Here is a 19,383-nt window from a genome sequence, read left to right on the forward strand (position 1 = left end):
TCAACTAAAAGACTTGAACCTAAGTTTTGATTGAGCCGTTCTGAAACACTCTTTTTGTAGAAAATGCAAGTGGAGATTCGGAGCGCTAAGAGGGTAATAGTGGAAAAAGGAATGTCTCCAAATATAAACTACACAGAATGATTCTGTGAAACTTATTTCTGATCTGTGCATTCAGCTAACAGAGTTAAACCATACTTTTGATTCAGCAGATCTGAACACTCTTTCTGTAGAAAATGCAACTGGACATTTGGAGCGCTAAGAGAGTAGTAGTGGAAAAAGGAATATATTCAAATATAAACTACACAGAAGCATTCTGTGAAACTTCCTTCTGATCTGAGCATTCAGCTAACAGAGTTAAACCATACTTTTGATTGAGCAGTTTTGAAACACTCTGTCTGTAGAAAATGCAACTGGACATTCGTAGCGCTAAGTGGGTAATAGTGGAAAAAAGAATATGTTCAAATATAAACTACACAGAAGCATTGTATGAAACTTCTTTCTGTTCTGTGCATTCAACTAACAGAGTTGAACCTTACTTTTGATTGAGCCTTTCTGAAACACTCTTTCTGTAGAAACTGCAATTGGACATTCTGAGCGCTAAGAGGCCTCTATTGGGAAAAATAATATCTTCAAATAAAAACTACACAGAAGCATTGTGTGAAACTTATTTCTGATATGTTCATTAAGCTAACAGAGTTAAACCATACATTTGATTGCGCAGTTCTGAACACTCTTTCTGTAGAAAATGCAAGTGGACATTCGGAGCGCTAAGAGGGTAATAGTGGAAAAAGGAATATATTCAAATATAAACTACACAGTAGCATTCTGTGAAAATTCTTTCTGTTCTGTGCATTCAACTAACAGAGTTGAACCTTACTTTTGATTGAGCTGTTCTGAAACACTCTTTCTGTAGAAACTGCAATTGGACATGCTAAGCGCTAAGAGGCCTACATTGGGAAAAAATATCTTCAAATAAAAACTACACAGATGCATTCTGTGAAACTTATTTCTGATCTGTAATTCAGTTAACAGAGATAAAACATATTTTTGATTGAGCAGTTATGAAACACTCTTTTTGTAGAAAATGCAAGTGGAGATTCGGAGCGCTAAGAGGGTAATAGTGGAAAAAGGAATGTCTTCAAATATAAACTACACAGAATCATTCGGTGAAACTTCTTTCTGATCTGTGCATTCAGCTAACAGAGTTAAACCATACTTTTGATTGAGCAGATCTGAACACTCTTTCTGTAGAAAATGCAACTGGACATTTGGAGCGCTAAGAGCGTAGTAGTGGAAAAAGGAATATATTCAAATATAAACTACACAGAAGCATTCTGTGAAACTTCTTTCTGATCTGAGCATTCAGCTAACAGAGTTAAACCATACTTTTGATTGAGCAGTTTTGAAACACTCTGTCTGTAGAAAATGCAACTGGACATTCGTAGCGCTAAGTGGGTAATAGTGGAAAAAAGAATATGTTCAAATATAAACTACACAGAAGCATTGTATGAAACTTCTTTCTGTTCTGTGCATTCAACTAACAGATTTGAACCTTACTTTTGATTGAGCCGTTCTGAAACACTCTTTCTGTAGAAACTGCAATTGGACATTCTGAGCGCTAAGAGGCCTATATTGGGAAAAAGAATGTCTACAAATAAAAACTACACAGAAGAATTGTGTGAAACTTCTTTCTGTTCTGTTTGTTCAACTAAAAGAGTTGAACCTTAGTTTTGATTGAGCCATTCTGAATCACTCTTTCTGTAGAAAATGCAAGTGGAGATTCGGAGTGCTAAGAGGGTAATAGTGGAAAAAGGAATGTCTCCAAATATAAACTACACAGAATCATTCTGTGAAACTTCTTTCTGATCTGTGCATTCAGCTAACAGAGTTAAACCATACTTTTGATTGAGCAGATCTGAACACTCTTTCTGTAGAAAATGCAACTGGACATTTGGAGCGCTAAGAGAGTAGTAGTGGAAAAAGGAATATATTCAAATATAAACTACACAGAAGCATTCTGTGAAACTTCTTTCTGATCTGAGCATTCAGCTAACAGAGTTAAACCATACTTTTGATTGAGCAGTTTTGAAACACTCTGTCTGTAGAAAATGCAACTGGACATTCGTAGCGCTAAGTGGGTAATAGTGGAAAAAAGAATATGTTCAAATATAAAGTACACAGAAGCATTGTATGAAACTTCTTTCTGTTCTGTGCATTCAACTAACAGAGTTGAACCTTACGTTTGATTGAGCCTTTCTGAAACACTCTTTCTGTAGAAACTGCAATTGGACATTCTGAGCGCTAAGAGGCCTATATTGGGAAAAATAATATCTTCAAATAAAAACTACACAGAAGCATTGTGTGAAACTTATTTCTGATATGTTCATTAAGCTAACAGAGTTAAACCATACTTTTGATTGCGCAGTTCTGAACACTCTTTCTGTAGAAAATGCAAGTGCACATTCGGAGTGCTAAGATTGTAATAGTGGAAAAAGGAATATATTCAAATATAAACTACACAGTAGCATTCTGTGAAAATTCTTTCTGTTCTGTGCATTCAACTAACAGAGTTGAACCTTACTTTTGATTGAGCCGTTCTGAAACACTCCTCCTGTAGAAACTGCAATTGGACATGCTAAGCGCTAAGAGGCCTACATTGGGAAAAAGAATATCTTCAAATAAAAACTACACAGATGCATTCTGTGAAACTTATTTCTGATCTGTGCATTCAGCTAACAGAGTTAAACCATACTTTTGATTGAGCAGATCTGAAAACTCTTTCTGTAGAAAATGCAATTGGACATTTGGTGCGCAAAGAAAGTAGTAGTGGAAAAAGGAATATATTCAAATATAAACTACACAGAAGCATTCTGTGAAATTTCTTTCTGATCTGAGCATTCAGCTAACAGAGTTAAACCATACTTTTGATTGAGCAGTTTTGAAACACTCTGTCTGTAGAAAATGCAACTGGACATTCGTAGCGCTAAGTGTGTAATAGTGGAATAAAGAATATGTTCAAATATAAACTACACAGAAGCATTGTATGAAACTTCTTTCTGCTCTGTGCATTCAACTAACAGAGTTGAACCTTACTTTTGATTGAGCCTTTCTGAAACACTCTTTCTGTAGAAACTGCAATTGGACATTCTGAGCGCTAAGAGGCCTCTATTGGGAAAAATAATATCTTCAAATAAAAACTACACAGAAGCATTGTGTGAAACTTATTTCTGATATGTTCATTAAGCTAACAGAGTTAAACCATAGTTTTGATTGCGCAGTTCTGAACACTCTTTCTGTAGAAAATGCAAGTGGACATTCGGAGGGCTAAGAGGGTAATAGTGGAAAAAGGAATATATTCAAATATAAACTACACAGTAGCATTCTGTGAAAATTCTTTCTGTTCTGTGCATTCAACTAACAGAGTTGAACCTTACTTTTGATTGAGCCGTTCTGAAACACTCTCTGTAGAAACTGCAATTGGACATGCTAAGCGCTAAGAGGCCTACATTGGGAAAAAGAATATCTTCAAATAAAAACTACACAGATGCATTCTGTGAAACTTATTTCTGATCTGTAAATTCAGTTAACAGAGATAAAACATATTTTTGTTTGAGCAGTTATGAAACACTCTTTTTGTAGAAAATGCAAGTGGAGATTCGGAGCGCTAAGAGGGTAATATTGGAAAAAGGAATGTCTTCAAATATAAACTACACAGAATCATTCGGTGAAACTTCTTTCTGATCTGTGCATTCAGCTAACAGAGTTAAACCATACTTTTGATTGAGCAGATCTGATCACTCTTTCTGTAGAAAATGCAAGTGGACATTTGGAGCGCTAAGAGCGTAGTAGTGGAAAAAGGAATATATTCAAATATAAACTACACAGAAGCATTCTGTGAAACTTCTTTCTGATCTGAGCATTCAGCTAACAGAGTTAAACCATACTTTTGATTGAGCAGTTTTGAAACACTCTGTCTGTAGAAAATGCAACTGGACATTCGTAGCGCTAAGTGGGTAATAGTGGAAAAAAGAATATGTTCAAATATAAACTACACAGAAGCATTGTATGAAACTTCTTTCTGTTCTGTGCATTCAACTAACAGAGTTGAACCTTACTTTTGATTGAGCCGTTCTGAAACACTCTTTCTGTAGAAACTGCAATTGGACATTCTGAGCGCTAAGAGGCCTATATTGGGAAAAAGAATGTCTACAAATAAAAACTACACAGAAGAATTGTGTGAAACTTCTTTCTGTTCTGTTTGTTCAACTAAAAGAGTTGAACCTTAGTTTTGATTGAGCCGTTCTGAAACCCTCTTTCTGTAGAAAATGCAAGTGGAGATTCGGAGCGCTAAGTGGGTAATAGTGGAAAAAGGAATGTCTCCAAATATAAACTACACAGAATCATTCTGTGAAACTTCTTTCTGATCTGTGCATTCAGCTAACAGAGTTAAACCATACTTTTGATTGATCAGATCTGAACACTCTTTCTGTAGAAAATGCAATTGGACATTTGGTGCGCTAAGAGAGTAGTAGTGGAAAAAGGAATATATTCAAATATAAACTACACAGAAGCATTCTGTGAAATTTCTTTCTGATCTGAGCATTCAGCTAACAGAGTTAAACCATACTTTTGATTGAGCAGTTTTGAAACACTCTGTCTGTAGAAAATGCAACTGGACATTCGTAGCGCTAAGTGGGTAATAGTGGAATAAAGAATATGTTCAAATATAAACTACACAGAAGCATTGTATGAAACTTCTTTCTGCTCTGTGCATTCAACTAACAGAGTTGAACATTACTTTTGTTTGAGGCTTTCTGAAACACTCTTTCTGTAGAAACTGCTATTGGACATTCTGAGCGCTAAGAGGCCTCTATTGGGAAAAATAATATCTTCAAATAAATACTACACAGAAGCATTGTGTGAAACTTATTTCTGATATGTTCATTAAGCTAACAGAGTTAAACCATAGTTTTGATTGCGCAGTTCTGAACACTCTTTCTGTAGAAAATGCAAGTGGACATTCGGAGCGCTAAGAGGGTAATAGTGGAAAAAGGAATATATTCAAATATAAACTACACAGTAGCATTCTGTGAAAATTCTTTCTGTTCTGTGCATTCAACTAACAGAGTTGAACCTTACTTTTGATTGAGCCGTTCTGAAACACTCTCTGTAGAAACTGCAATTGGACATGCTAAGCGCTAAGAGGCCTACATTGGGAAAAAGAATATCTTCAAATAAAAACTACACAGATGCATTCTGTGAAACTTATTTCTGATCTCTAAATTCAGTTAACAGAGATAAAACATATTTTTGATTGAGCAGTTATGAAACACTCTTTTTGTAGAAAATGCAAGTGGAGATTCGGAGCGCTAATAGGGTAATAGTGGAAAAAGGAATGTCTTCAAATATAAACTACACAGAATCATTCGGTGAAACTTCTTTTTGATCTGTGCATTCATCTAACAGAGTTAAACCATACTTTTGATTGAGCAGATCTGAACACTCTTTCTGTAGAAAATGCATCTGGACATTCGGAGCGCTAAGAGGGTAATAGTGGAAAAAGGAATGTCTTCAAATATAAACTACACAGAATCATTCGGTGAAACTTCTTTCTGATCTGTGCATTCAGCTAACAGACTTAAACCATACTTTTGATTGAGCAGATCTGAACACTCTTTCTGTAGAAAATGCAACTGGACATTTGGAGCGCTAAGAGCGTAGTAGTGGAAAAAGGAATATATTCAAATATAAACTACACAGAAGCATTGTATGAAACTTCTTTCTGTTCTGTGCATTCAACTAACAGAGTTGAACCTTACTTTTGATTGAGCCTTTCTGAAACACTCTTTCTGTAGAAACTGCAATTGGACATTCTGAGCGCTAAGAGGACTCTATTGGGAAAAATAATATCTTCAAATAAAAACTACACAGAAGCATTGTGTGAAACTTATTTCTGATATGTTCATTAAGCTAACAGAGTTAAACCATACTTTTGATTGCGCAGTTCTGAACACTCTTTCTGTAGAAAATGCAAGTGGACATTCGGAGCGCTAAGAGGGTAATAGTGGAAAAAGGAATATATTCAAATATAAACTACACAGTAGCATTCTGGGAAAATTCTTTCTGTTCTGTGCATTCAACTAACAGTGTTGAACCTTACTTTTGATTGAGCCGTTCTGAAACACTCTTTCTGTAGAAACTGCAATTGGACATGCTAAGCGCTAAGAGGCCTACATTGGGAAAATAATATCTTCAAATAAAAACTACACAGATGCATTCTGTGAAACTTATTTCTGATCTGTAATTCAGTTAACAGAGATAAAACATATTTTTGATTGAGCAGTTATGAAACACTCTTTTTGTAGAAAATGCAAGTGGAGATTCGGAGCGCTAAGAGGGTAATAGTGGAAAAAGGAATATCTTCAAATATAAACTACACAGAATCATTCGGTGAAACTTTTTTCTGATCTGTGCATTCAGCTAACAGAGTTAAACCATACTTTTGATTGAGCAGATCTGAACACTCTTTCTGTAGAAAATGCAACTGGACATTTGGAGCGCTAAGAGCGTAGTAGTGGAAAAAGGAATATATTCAAATATAAACTACACAGAAGCATTCTGTGAAACTTTTTTCTGATCTGAGCATTCAGCTAACAGAGTTAAACCATACTTTTGATTGAGCAGTTTTGAAACACTCTGTCTGTAGAAAATGCAACTGGACATTCGTAGCGCTAAGTTGGTAATAGTGGAAAAAAGAATATGTTCAAATATAAACTACACAGAAGCATTGTATGAAACTTCTTTCTGTTCTGTGCATTCAACTAACAGAGTTGAACCTTACTTTTGATTGAGTAGTTCTGAAACACTCTTTCTGTAGAAACTGCAGTTGGACATTCTGAGCGCTAAGAGGCGTATATTGGGAAAAAGAATGTCTACAAATAAAAACTACACAGAAGAATTGTGTGAAACTTCTTTCTGTTCTGTTTGTTCAAGTAAAAGAGTTGAACCTTAGTTTTGATTGAGCCGTTCTGAAACACTCTTTCTGCAGAAAATGCAAGTGGAGATTCGGAGCGCTAAGAGGGTAATAGTGGAAAAAGGAATATCTCCAAATATAAACTACACAGAATCATTCGGTGAAACTTCTTTCTGATCTGTGCATTCAGCTAACAGAGTTAAACCATACTTTTGATTGAGCAGATCTGAACTCTCTTTCTGTAGATAATGCAACTGGACATTTGGAGCGCTAAGAGAGTAGTAGTGGAAAAAGGAATATATTCAAATATAAACTACACAGAAGCATTCTGTGAAACTTCTTTCTGATCTGAGCATTCAGCTAACACAGTTAAACCATACTTTTGATTGAACAGTTTTGAAACACTCTGTCTGTAGAAAATGCAACTGGACATTCGTAGCGCTAAGTGGGTAATAGTGGAAAAAAGAATATGTTCAAATATAAACTGCACAGAAGCATTGTATGAAACTTCTTTCTGTTCTGTGCTTTCAACTAACAGAGTTGAACCTTACTTTTGATTGAGCCTTTCTGAAACACTCTTTCTGTAGAAACTGCAATTGGACATTCTGAGCGCTAAGAGGCTTATATGTGGAAAAATATTATCTTCAAATAAAAACTACACAGAAGTATTGTGTGAAACTTATTTCTGATATGTTCATTAAGCTAACAGAGTTAAACCATACTTTTGATTGCGCAGTTCTGAACACTCTTTCTGTAGAAAATGCAAGTGGACATTCGGAGCGCTAAGAAGGTAATAGTGGAAAAAGGAATATATTCAAATATAAACTACACAGTAGCATTCTGTGAAAATTCTTTCTGTTCTGTGCATTCAACTAACAGTGTTGAACCTTACTTTTGATTGAGCCGTTCTGAAACACTCTTTCTGTAGAAACTGCAATTGGACATGCTAAGCGCTAAGAGGCCTACATTTTGAAAAAGAATATCTTCAAATAAAAACTACACAGATGCATTCTGTGAAACTTATTTCTGATCTGTAAATTCAGTTAACAGAGATAAAACATATTTTTGATTGAGCAGTTATGAAACACTCTTTTTGTAGAAAATGCAAGTGGAGATTCGGAGCGCTAAGAGGGTAATAGTGGAAAAAGGAATGTTTTCAAATATAAACTACACAGAATCATTCGGTGAAACATCTTTCTGATCTGTGCATTCAGCTAACAGAGTTAAACCATACTTTTGATTGAGCAGATCTGAAAACTCTTTCTGTAAAAAATGCAACTGGACATTTGGAGCGCTAAGAGAGTAGTAGTGGAAAAAGGAATATATTCAAATATAAACTACACAGAAGCATTCTGTGAAACTTCTTTCTGATCTGAGCATTCAGCTAACAGAGTTAAACCATACTTTTGATTGAGCAGTTTTGAAACACTCTGTCTGTAGAAAATGCAACTGGACATTCGTAGCGCCAAGGGGGTAATAGTGGAAAAAAGAATATGTTCAAATATAAACTACACAGACGCATTGTATGAAATTTCTTTCTGTTCTGTGCATTCAACTAACAGAGTTGAACTTTACATTTGATTGAGCCTTTCTGAAACACTCTTTCTGTAGAAATTGCAATTGGACATTCTGAGCGCTAAGAGGCCTATATTGGGAAAAATAATATCTTCAAATAAAAACTACACAGAAGCATTGTGTGAAACTTATTTCTGATATGTTCATTAAGCTAACAGAGTTAAACCATACTTTTGATTGCACAGTTCAGAACACTGCTTCTGTAGAAAATGCAAGTGGACATTCGGAGCGCTAAGAGGATAATAGTGGAGAAAGGAATATATTCAAATATAAACTACACAGTAGCATTCTATGAAAATTCTTTCTGTTCTGTGCATTCAACTAACAGAGTTGAACCTTACTTTTGATTGAGCCGTCCTGAAACACTGTTTCTGTAGAAACTGCAATTGGACATGCTAAGCACTAAGAGGCCTACATTGGGAAAAAGAATATCTTCAAATAAAAACTACACAGATGCATTCTGTGAAACTTATTTCTGATCTCTAAATTCAGTTAACAGAGATAAAACATATTTTTGATTGAGCAGTTATGAAACACTCTTTTTGTAGAAAATGCAAGTGGAGATTCGGAGCGCTAAGAGGTTAATACTGGAAAAAGGAATGTCTTCAAATATAAACTACACAGAATCATTCGGTGAAACTTCTTTCTGATCTGTGCATTCATCTAACAGAGTTAAACCATACTTTTGATTGAGCAGATCTGAACACTCTTTCTGTAGAAAATGCAACTGGACATTCATAGCGCTAAGAGGGTAATAGTGGAAAAAGGAATGTCTTCAAATATAAACTACACAGAATCATTCGGTGAAACTTCTTTCTGATCTGTGCATTCAGCTAACAGAGTTAAACCATACTTTTGATTGAGCAGATCTGAACACTCTTTCTGTAGAAAATGCAACTGGACATTTGGAGCGCTACGAGCGTAGTAGTGGAAAAAGGAATATATTCAAATATAAACTACACAGAAGCATTGTATGAAACTTCCTTGTGTTCTGTGCCTTCAACTAACAGAGTTGAACCTTACTTTTGATTGAGCCTTTCTGAAACACTCTTTCTGTAGAAACTGCAATTGGACATTCTGAGCGCTAAGAGGACTCTATTGGGAAAAATAATATCTTCAAATTAAAACTACACAGAAGCATTGTGTGAAACTTATTTCTGATATGTTCATTAAGCTAACAGAGTTATACCATACTTTTGATTGCGCAGTTCTGAACACTCTTTCTGTAAAAAATGCAAGTGGACATTCGGAGCGCTAAGAGGGTAATAGTGGAAAAAGGAATATATTCAAATATAAACTACACAGTAGCATTCTGTGAAAATTCTCTCTGTTCTGTGCATTCAACTAACAGAGTTGAAACTTACTTTTGATTGAGCCGTTCTGAAACACTCTTTCTGTAGAAACTGCAATTGGACATGCTAAGCGCTAAGAGGCCTACATTGGGAAAAAAATATCTTCAAATAAAAACTACACAGATGCATTCTGTGAAACTTAATTCTGATCTGTAATTCAGTTAACAGAGATAAAACATATTTTTGATTGAGCAGTTATGAAACACTCTTTTTGTAGAAAATGCAAGTGGAGATTCGGAGCGCTAAGAGGGTAATAGTGGAAAAAGGAATGTCTTCAAATATAAAATACAGAATCATTCGGTGAAACTTCTTTCTGATCTGTGCATTCAGCTAACAGAGTTAAACCATACTTTTGATTGAGCAGATCTGAACATTCTTTCTGTAGAAAATACAACTGGACATTTGGAGTGCTAAGAGCGTAGTAGTGGAAAAAGGAATATATACAAATACAAACTACACAGAAGCATTCTGTGAAACTTCTTTCTGATCTGAGCATTCAGCTAACAGAGTTAAACCATACTTTTGATTGAGCAGTTTTGAAATACTCTGTCTGTAGAAAATGCAACTGGACATTCGTAGCGCTAAGTGGGTAATAGTGGTAAAAACAATATGTTCAAATATAAACTACACAGAAGCATTGTATGAAACTTCTTTCTGTTCTGTGCATTCAACTAACAGAGTTGAACCTTACTTTTGATTGAGCCGTTCTGAAACACTCTTTCTGTAGAAACTGCAATTGGACATTCTGAGCGCTAAGAGGCCTATATTGGGAAAAAGAATGTCTACAAATAAAAACTACACAGCAGAATTGTGTGAAACTTCTTTCTGTTCTGTTTGTTCAACTAAAAGAGTTGAACCTTTGTTTTGATTGAGCCGTTCTGAAACACACTTTCTGTAGAAAATGCAAGTGGAGATTCGGAGCGCTAAGAGGGTAATAGTGGAAAAAGGAATGTCTCCAAATATAAACTACACAGAATCATTCTGTGAAACTTCTTTCTGATCTGTGCATTCAGCTAACAGAGTTAAACCATACTTTTGATTGAGCAGATCTGAACACTCTTTCTGTAGAAAATGCAACCGGACATTTGGAGCGCTAAGAGAGTAGCAGTGGAAAAAGGAATATATTCAAATATAAACTACACAGAAGCATTCTGTGAAACTTCTTTCTGATCTGAGCATTCATCTAACAGAGTTAAACCATACTTTTGATTGAGCAGTTTTGAAACACTCTGTCTGTAGAAAATGCAACTGGACATTCGAAGCGCTAAGTGGGTAATAGTGGAAAAAAGAATATGTTCAAATATAAACTACACAGAAGCATTGTATGAAACTTCTTTCTGTTCTGTGCATTCAACTAACAGAGTTGAACCTTACTTTTGATTGAGCCTTTCTGAAAGACTCTTTCTGTAGAAACTGCAATTGGACATTCTGAGCGCTAAGAGGCCTATATTGGGGAAAATAATATCTTCAAATAAAGACTACACAGAAGCATTATGTGAAACTTATTTCAGATATGTTCATTAACTAACAGAGTTAAACCATACTTTTGATTGCGCAGTTCTGAACACTCTTTCTGTAGAAAATGCAAGTGGACATTCGGAGCGCTAAGAGGGTAATAGTGGAAAAAGGAATATATTCAAATATAAACTACACAGTAGCATTCTGTGAAAATTCTTTCTGTTCTGTGCATTCAACTAACAGAGTTGAACCTTACTTTTGATTGAGCCGTTCTGAAACACTCTTTCTGTAGAAACTACAATTGGACATGCTAAGCGCAAAGAGGCCTACATTGGGAAAAAGAATATCTTCAAATAAAAACTACACAGATGCATTCTGTGAAACTTATTTCTGATCTGTAAATTCAGTTAACAGAGATAAAACATATTTTTGATTGAGCAGTTATGAAACACTCTTTTTGTAGAAAATGCAAGTGGAGATTCGGAGCGCTAAGAGGGTAATAGTGGAAAAAGGAATGTCTTCAAATATAAACTACACAGAATCATTTGGTGAAACTTCTTTCTGATCTGTGCATTCAGCTAACAGATTTAAACCATACTTTTGATTGAGCAGATCTGAACACTCTTTCTGTAGAAAATGCAACTGGATATTTGGAGCGCTAAGAGCGTAGTAGTGGAAAAAGGAATATATTCAAATATAAACTACACAGAAGCATTCTGTGAAACTTTTTTCTGATCTGAGCATTCAGCTAACAGAGTTAAACCATACTTTTGATTGAGCAGTTTTGAAACACTCTGTCTGTAGAAAATGCAACTGGACATTCGTAGCGCTAAGTTGATAATAGTGGAAAAAAGAATATGTTCAAATATAAACTACACAGAAGCATTGTATGAAACTTCTTTCTGTTCTGTGCATTCAACTAACAGAGTTGAACCTTACTTTTGATTGAGCCGTTCTGAAACACTCTTTCTGTAGAAACTGCAATTGGACATTCTGAGCGCTAAGATGCCTATATTGGGAAAAAGAATGTCTACAAATAAAAACTACACAGAAGAATTGTGTGAAACTTCTTTCTGTTCTGTTTGTTCAACTAAAAGAGTTGAACCTTAGTTTTGATTGAGCCGTTCTGAAACACTCTTTCTGTAGAAAATGCAAGTGGAGATTCGGAGCGCTAAGAGGGTAATAGTGGAAAAAGGAATGTCTCCAAATATAAACTACACAGAATCATTCTGTGAAACTTCTTTCTGATCTGTGCATTCAGCTAACAGAGTTAAACCATACTTTTGATTGAGCAGATCTGAACACTCTTTCTGTAGAAAATGCAACTGGACATTTGGAGCGCTAAGAGAGTAGTAGTGGAAAAAGGAATATATTCAAATATAAACTACACAGAAGCATTCTGTGAAACTTCTTTCTGATCTGAGCATTCAGCTAACAGAGATAAACCATACTTTTGATTGAGCAGTTTTGAAACACTCTGTCTGTAGAAAATGCAACTGGACATTCGTAGCGCTAAGTGGGTAATAGTGGAATAAAGAATATGTTCAAATATAAACTACACAGAAGCATTGTATGAAATTTCTTTCTGATCTGTGCATTCAGCTAACAGAGATAAACCATACATTTGATTGAGCAGATCTGAACACTCTTTCTGTAGAAAATGCAACTGGACATTTGGAGCGCTAAGAGCGTAGTAGTGGAAAAAGGAATATATTCAAATATAAACTACACAGAAGCATTGTATGAAACTTCTTTCTGTTCTGTGCATTCAACTAACAGAGTTGAACCTTAGTTTTGATTGAGCCTTTCTGAAACACTCTTTCTGTAGAAACTGCAGTTGGACATTCTGAGCGCTAAGAGGCCTCTATTGGGAAAAATAATATCTTCAAATAAAAACTACACAGAAGCATTGTGTGAAACTTATTTCTGATATGTTCATTAAGCTAACAGAGTTAAACCATACTTTTAATTACGCAGTTCTGAACACTCTTTCTGTAGAAAATGCAAGTGGACATTCGGAGCGCTAAGAGGGTAATAGTGGAAAAAGGAATATATTCAAATATAAACTACACAGTAGCATTCTGTGAAAACTCTTTCTGTTCTGTGCATTCAGCTAACAGAGTTGAACCTTACTTTTGATTGAGCCGTTCTGAAACACTCTTTCTGTAGAAACTGCAATTGGACATGCTAAGCGCTAAGAGGCCTACATTGGGAAAAAGAATATCTTCAAATAAAAACTACACAGATGCATTCTGTGAAACTTATTTCTGATCTGTAAATTCAGTTAACAGAGATAAAACATATTTTTGATTGAGCAGTTATGAAACACTCTTTTTGTAGAAAATGCAAGTGGAGATTCGGAGCGCTAAGAGGGTAATAGTGGAAAAAGGAATGTCTTCAAATATAAACTACACAGAATCATTCGGTGAAACTTCTTTCTGATCTGTGCATTCAGCTAACAGAGTTAGACCATACTTTCGATTGAGCAGATCTGAACACTCTTTCTGTAGAAAATGCAACTGGACATTTGGAGCGCTAAGAGCGTAGTAGTGGAAAAAGGAATATATTCAAATATAAACTACACAGAAGCATTCTGTGAAACTTCTTTCTGATCTGAGCATTCAGCTAACACAGTTAAACCATACTTTTGATTGAGCAGTTTTGAAACACTCTGTCTGTAGAAAATGCAACTGGACATTCGTAGCGCTAAGTGGGTAATAGTGGAAAAAAGAATATGTTCAAATATAAACTACACAGAAGCATTGTATGAAACTTCTTTCTGTTCTGTGCATTCAACTAACAGAGTTGAACCTTAATTTTGATTGAGCCTTTCTGAAACACTCTTTCTGTAGAAACTGCAATTGGACATTCTGAGCGCTAAGAGGCCTATATGTGGAAATATAATATCTTCAAATAAAAACTACACAGAAGCATTGTGTGAAACATATTTCTGATATGTTCATTAAGCTAACAGAGTTAAACCATACTTTTGATTGCGCAGTTCTGAACACTCTTTCTGCAGAAAATGCAAGTGGACATTCGGAGCGCTAAGAAGGTAATAGTGGAAAAAGGAATATATTCAAATATAAACTACACAGTAGCATTCTGTGAAAATTCTTTCTGTTCTGTGCATTCAACTAACAGAGTTGAACCTTACTTTTGATTGAGCAGTTCTGAAACACTCTTTCTGTAGAAACTGCAATTGGACATGCTAAGCGCTAAGAGGCCTACATTGGGAAAAAGAATATCTTCAAATAAAAACTACACAGATGCATTCTGTGAAACTTATTTCTGATCTCTAAATTCAGTTAACAGAGATAAAACATATTTTTGATTGAGCAGTTATGAAACACTCTTTTTGTAGAAAATGCAAGTGGAGATTCGGAGCGCTAAGAGGGTAATAGTGGAAAAAGGAATGTCTTCAAATATAAACTACACAGAATCATTCGGTGAAAATTCTTTCTGATCTGTGCATTCATCTAACAGAGTTAAACCATACTTTTGATTGAGCAGATCTGAACACTCTTTCTGTAGAAAATGCAACTGGACATTCGGAGCGCTAAGAGGGTAATAGTGGAAAAAGGAATGTCTTCAAATATAAACTACACAGAATCATTCGGTGAAACTTCTTTCTGATCTGTGCATTCAGCTAACAGAGTTAACCATACTTTTGATTGAGCAGATCTGAACACTCTTTCTGTAGAAAATGCAACTGGACATTTGGAGCGCTAAGAGCGTAGTAGTGGAAAAAGGAATATATTCAAATATAAACTACACAGAAGCATTGTATGAAACTTCTTTCTGTTCTGTGCCTTCAACTAACAGAGTTGAACCTTACATTTGATTGAGCCTTTCTGAAACACTCTTTCTGTAGAAACTGCAATTGGACATTCTGAGCGCTAAGAGGCCTCTATTGGGAAAAATAATATCTTCAAATAAAAACTACACAGAAGCATTGTGTGAAACTTATTTCTGATATGTTCATTAAGCTAACAGAGTTAAACCATACTTTTGATTGCGCAGTTCTGAACACTCTTTCTGTAGAAAATGCAAGTGGACATTCGGAGCGCTAAGAGGGTAATAGTGGAAAAAGGAATATATTCAAATATAAACTACACAGTAGCATTCTGTGAAAATTCTTAATGTTCTGTGCATTCAACTAACAGAGTTGAACCTTACTTTTGATTGAGCCGTTCTGAAACACTCTTTCTGTAGAAATTGCAATTGGACATGCTAAGCGCTAAGAGGCCTACATTGGGAAAAAAATATCTTCAAATAAAAACTACACAGATGCATTCTGTGAAACTTATTTCTGATCTGTAATTCAGTTAACAGAGATAAAACATATTTTTGATTGAGCAGTTATGAAACACTCTTTTTGTAGAAAATGCAAGTGGAGATTCGGAGCGCTAAGAGGGTAATAGTGGAAAAAGGAATGTCTTCAAATATAAAATACAGAATCATTCGGTGAAACTTCTTTCTGATCTGTGCATTCAGCTAACAGAGTTAAACCATACTTTTGATTGAGCAGATCTGAACACTCTTTCTGTAGAAAATGCAACTGGACATTTGGAGCGCTAAGAGCGTAGTAGTGGAAAAAGGAATATATTCAAATATAAACTACACAGAAGCATTCTGTGAAACTTCTTTCTGATCTGAGCATTCAGCTAACAGAGTTAAACCATAATTTTGATTGAGCAGTTTTGAAACACTCTGTCTGTAGAAAATGCAACTGGACATTCGTAGCGCTAAGTGGGTAATAGTGGAAAAAACAATATGTTCAAATATAAACTACACAGAAGCATTGTATGAAACTTCTTTCTGTTCTGTGCATTCAACTAACAGAGTTGAACCTTACTTTTGATTGAGCCGTTCTGAAACACTCTTTCTGTAGAAACTGCAATTGGACATTCTGAGCGCTAAGATGCCTATATTGGGAAAATGAATGTCTACAAATAAAAACTACACAGAAGAATTGTGTGAAACTTCTTTCTGTTCTGTTTGTTCAACTAAAAGAGTTGAACCTTAGTTTTGATTGAGCCGTTCTGAAACACACTTTCTGTAGAAAATGCAAGTGGAGATTCGGAGCGCTAAGAGGGTAATAGTGGAAAAAGGAATGTCTCCAAATATAAACTACACAGAATCATTCGGTGAAACTTCTTTCTGATCTGTGCATTCAGCTAACAGAGTTAAACCATTCTTTTGATTGAGCAGGTCTGAACTCTCTTTCTGTAGAAAATGCAACTGGACATTTGGAGCGCTAAGAGAGTAGTAGTGGAAAAAGGAATATATTCAAATATAAACTACACAGAAGCATTCTGTGAAACTTCTTTCTGATCTGAGCATTCAGCTAACAGAGTTAAACCATACTTTTGATTGAGCAGTTTTGAAACACTCTGTCTGTAGAAAATGCAACTGGACATTCGTAGCGCTAAGTGGGTAATAGTGGAAAAAAGAATATGTTCAAATATAAACTACACAGAAGCATTGTATGAAACTTCTTTCTGTTCTGTGCATTCAACTAACAGAGTTGAACCTTACATTTGATTGAGCCTTTCTGAAACATTCTTTCTGTAGAAACTGCAATTGGACATTCTGAGCGCTAAGAGGCCTCTATTGGGAAAAATAATATCTTCAAATAAAAACTACACAGAAACATTGTGTGAAACTTATTTCTGATATGTTCATTAAGCTAACAGAGTTAAACCATACTTTTGATTGCGCAGTTCTGAACACTCTTTCTGTAGAAAATGCAAGTGGACTTTCGGAGCGCTAAGAGGGTAATAGTGGAAAAAGGAATATATTCAAATATAAACTACACAGTAGCATTCTGTGAAAATTCTTCCTGTTCTGTGCATTCAACTAACAGAGTTGAACCTTACTTTTGATTGAGCCGTTCTGAAACACTCTTTCTGTATAAATTGCAATTATACATGCTAAGCGCTAAGAGGCCTACATTGGGAAAAAGAATATCTTCAAATAAAAACTACACAGATGCATTCTGTGAAACTTATTTCTGATCTGTAATTCAGTTAACAGAGATAAAACATATTTTTGATTGAGCAGTTATGAAACACTCTTTTTGTAGAAAATGCAAGTGGAGATTCGGAGCGCTAAGAGGGTAATAGTGGAAAAAGGAATGTCTTCAAATATAAAATACAGAATCATTCGGTGAAACTTCTTTCTGATCTGTGCATTCAGCTAACAGAGTTAAACCATACTTTTGATTGAGCAGATCTGAACACTCTTTCTGTAGAAAATGCAACTGGACATTTGGAGCGCTAAGAGCGTAGTAGTGGAAAAAGGAATATATTCAAATATAAACTACACAGAAGCATTCTGTGAAACTTCTTTCTGATCTGAGCATTCAGCTAACAGATTTAAACCATACTTTTGATTGAGCAGTTTTGAAACACTCTGTCTGTAGAAAATGCAACTGTATATTCGTAGCGCTATGTTGGTAATAGTGGAAAAAAGAATATGTTCAAATATAAACTACACAGAAGCATTGTATGAAACTTCTTTCTGTTCTGTGCATTCAACTAACAGAGTTGAACCTTACTTTTGATTGAGCCCTTCTGAAACACTCTTTGTGTCGAAACTGCAATTGGACATTCTGAGCGTTAAGAGGCCTATATTGGGAAAAAGAATGTCTACAAATAAAAACTACACAGAAGAATTGTGTGAAACTTCTTTCTGTTCTGTTTGTTCAACTAAAAGAGTTGAACCTTAGTTTTGATTGAGCCGTTCTGAAACACTCTTTCTGTAGAAAATGCAAGTGGAGATTCGGAGCGCTAAGAGGGTAATAGTGGAAAAAGGAATGTCTTCAAATATAAACTACACAGAATCATTCGGTGAAACTTCTTTCTGATCTGTGCATTCAGCTAACAGAGTTAAACCATACTTTTGATTGAGCAGATCTGAACACTCTTTCTGTAGAAAATGCAACTGGACATTTGGAGCGCTAAGAGAGTAGTAGTGGAAATAGGCATATATTCAAATATAAACTACACAGAAGCATTCTGTGAAACTTCTTTCTGATCTGAGCATTCAGCTAACAGAGTTAAACCATATTTTTGATTGAGCAGTTTTGAAACACTCTGTCTGTAGAAAATGCAACTGGACATTCGTAGCGCTAAGGGGGTAATAGTGGAAAAAAGAATATGTTCAAATATAAACTACACAGAAGCATTGTATGAAACTACTTTCTGTTCTGTGCATTCAACTAACAGAGTTGAACCTTACTTTTGATTGACCCTTTCTGACACACTCTTTCTGTAGAAACTGCAATTGGACATTCTGAGCGCTAAGAGGCCTATATTGGGAAAAATAATATCTTCAAATAAAAAATACACAGAAGCATTGTTTGAAACTTATTTCTGATATGTTCATTAAGCTAACAGAGTTAAACCATACTTTTGATTGCGCAGTTCTGAACACTCTTTCTGTAGAAAATGCAAGTGGACATTCGGAGCGGTAAGAGGGTAATAGTGGAAAAAGGAATATATTCAAATATAAACTACACAGTAGCATTCTGTGAAAATTCTTTCTGTTCTGTGCATTCAACTAACAGAGTTGAACCTTACTTTTGATTGAGCCATTCTGAAACACTGTTTCTGTAGAAACTGCAATTGGACATGCTAAGCGCTAAGAGGCCTATATTGGGAAAAAGAATATCTTCAAATAAAAACTACACAGATGCATTCTGTGAAACATATTTCGGATATGTAAATTCAGTTAACAGAGATAAAACATATTTTTGATTGAGCAGTTATGAAACACTCTTTTTGTAGAAAATGCAAGTGGAGATTCGGAGCGCTAAGAGGGTAATAGTGGAAAAAGGAATGTCTTCAAATATAAACTACACAGAATCATTCGGTGAAACTTCTTTCTGATCTGTGCATTCAGCTAACAGAGTTAAACCATACTTTTGATTGAGCAGATCTGAACACTCTTTCTCTTGAAAATGCAACTGGACATTTGGAGCGCTAAGAGCGTAGTAGTGGAAAAAGGAATATATTCAAA

Source organism: Symphalangus syndactylus, chromosome 23, assembly GCF_028878055.3.
Source record: "Symphalangus syndactylus isolate Jambi chromosome 23, NHGRI_mSymSyn1-v2.1_pri, whole genome shotgun sequence".
Taxonomy (NCBI): Eukaryota; Metazoa; Chordata; class Mammalia; order Primates; family Hylobatidae; genus Symphalangus; species Symphalangus syndactylus.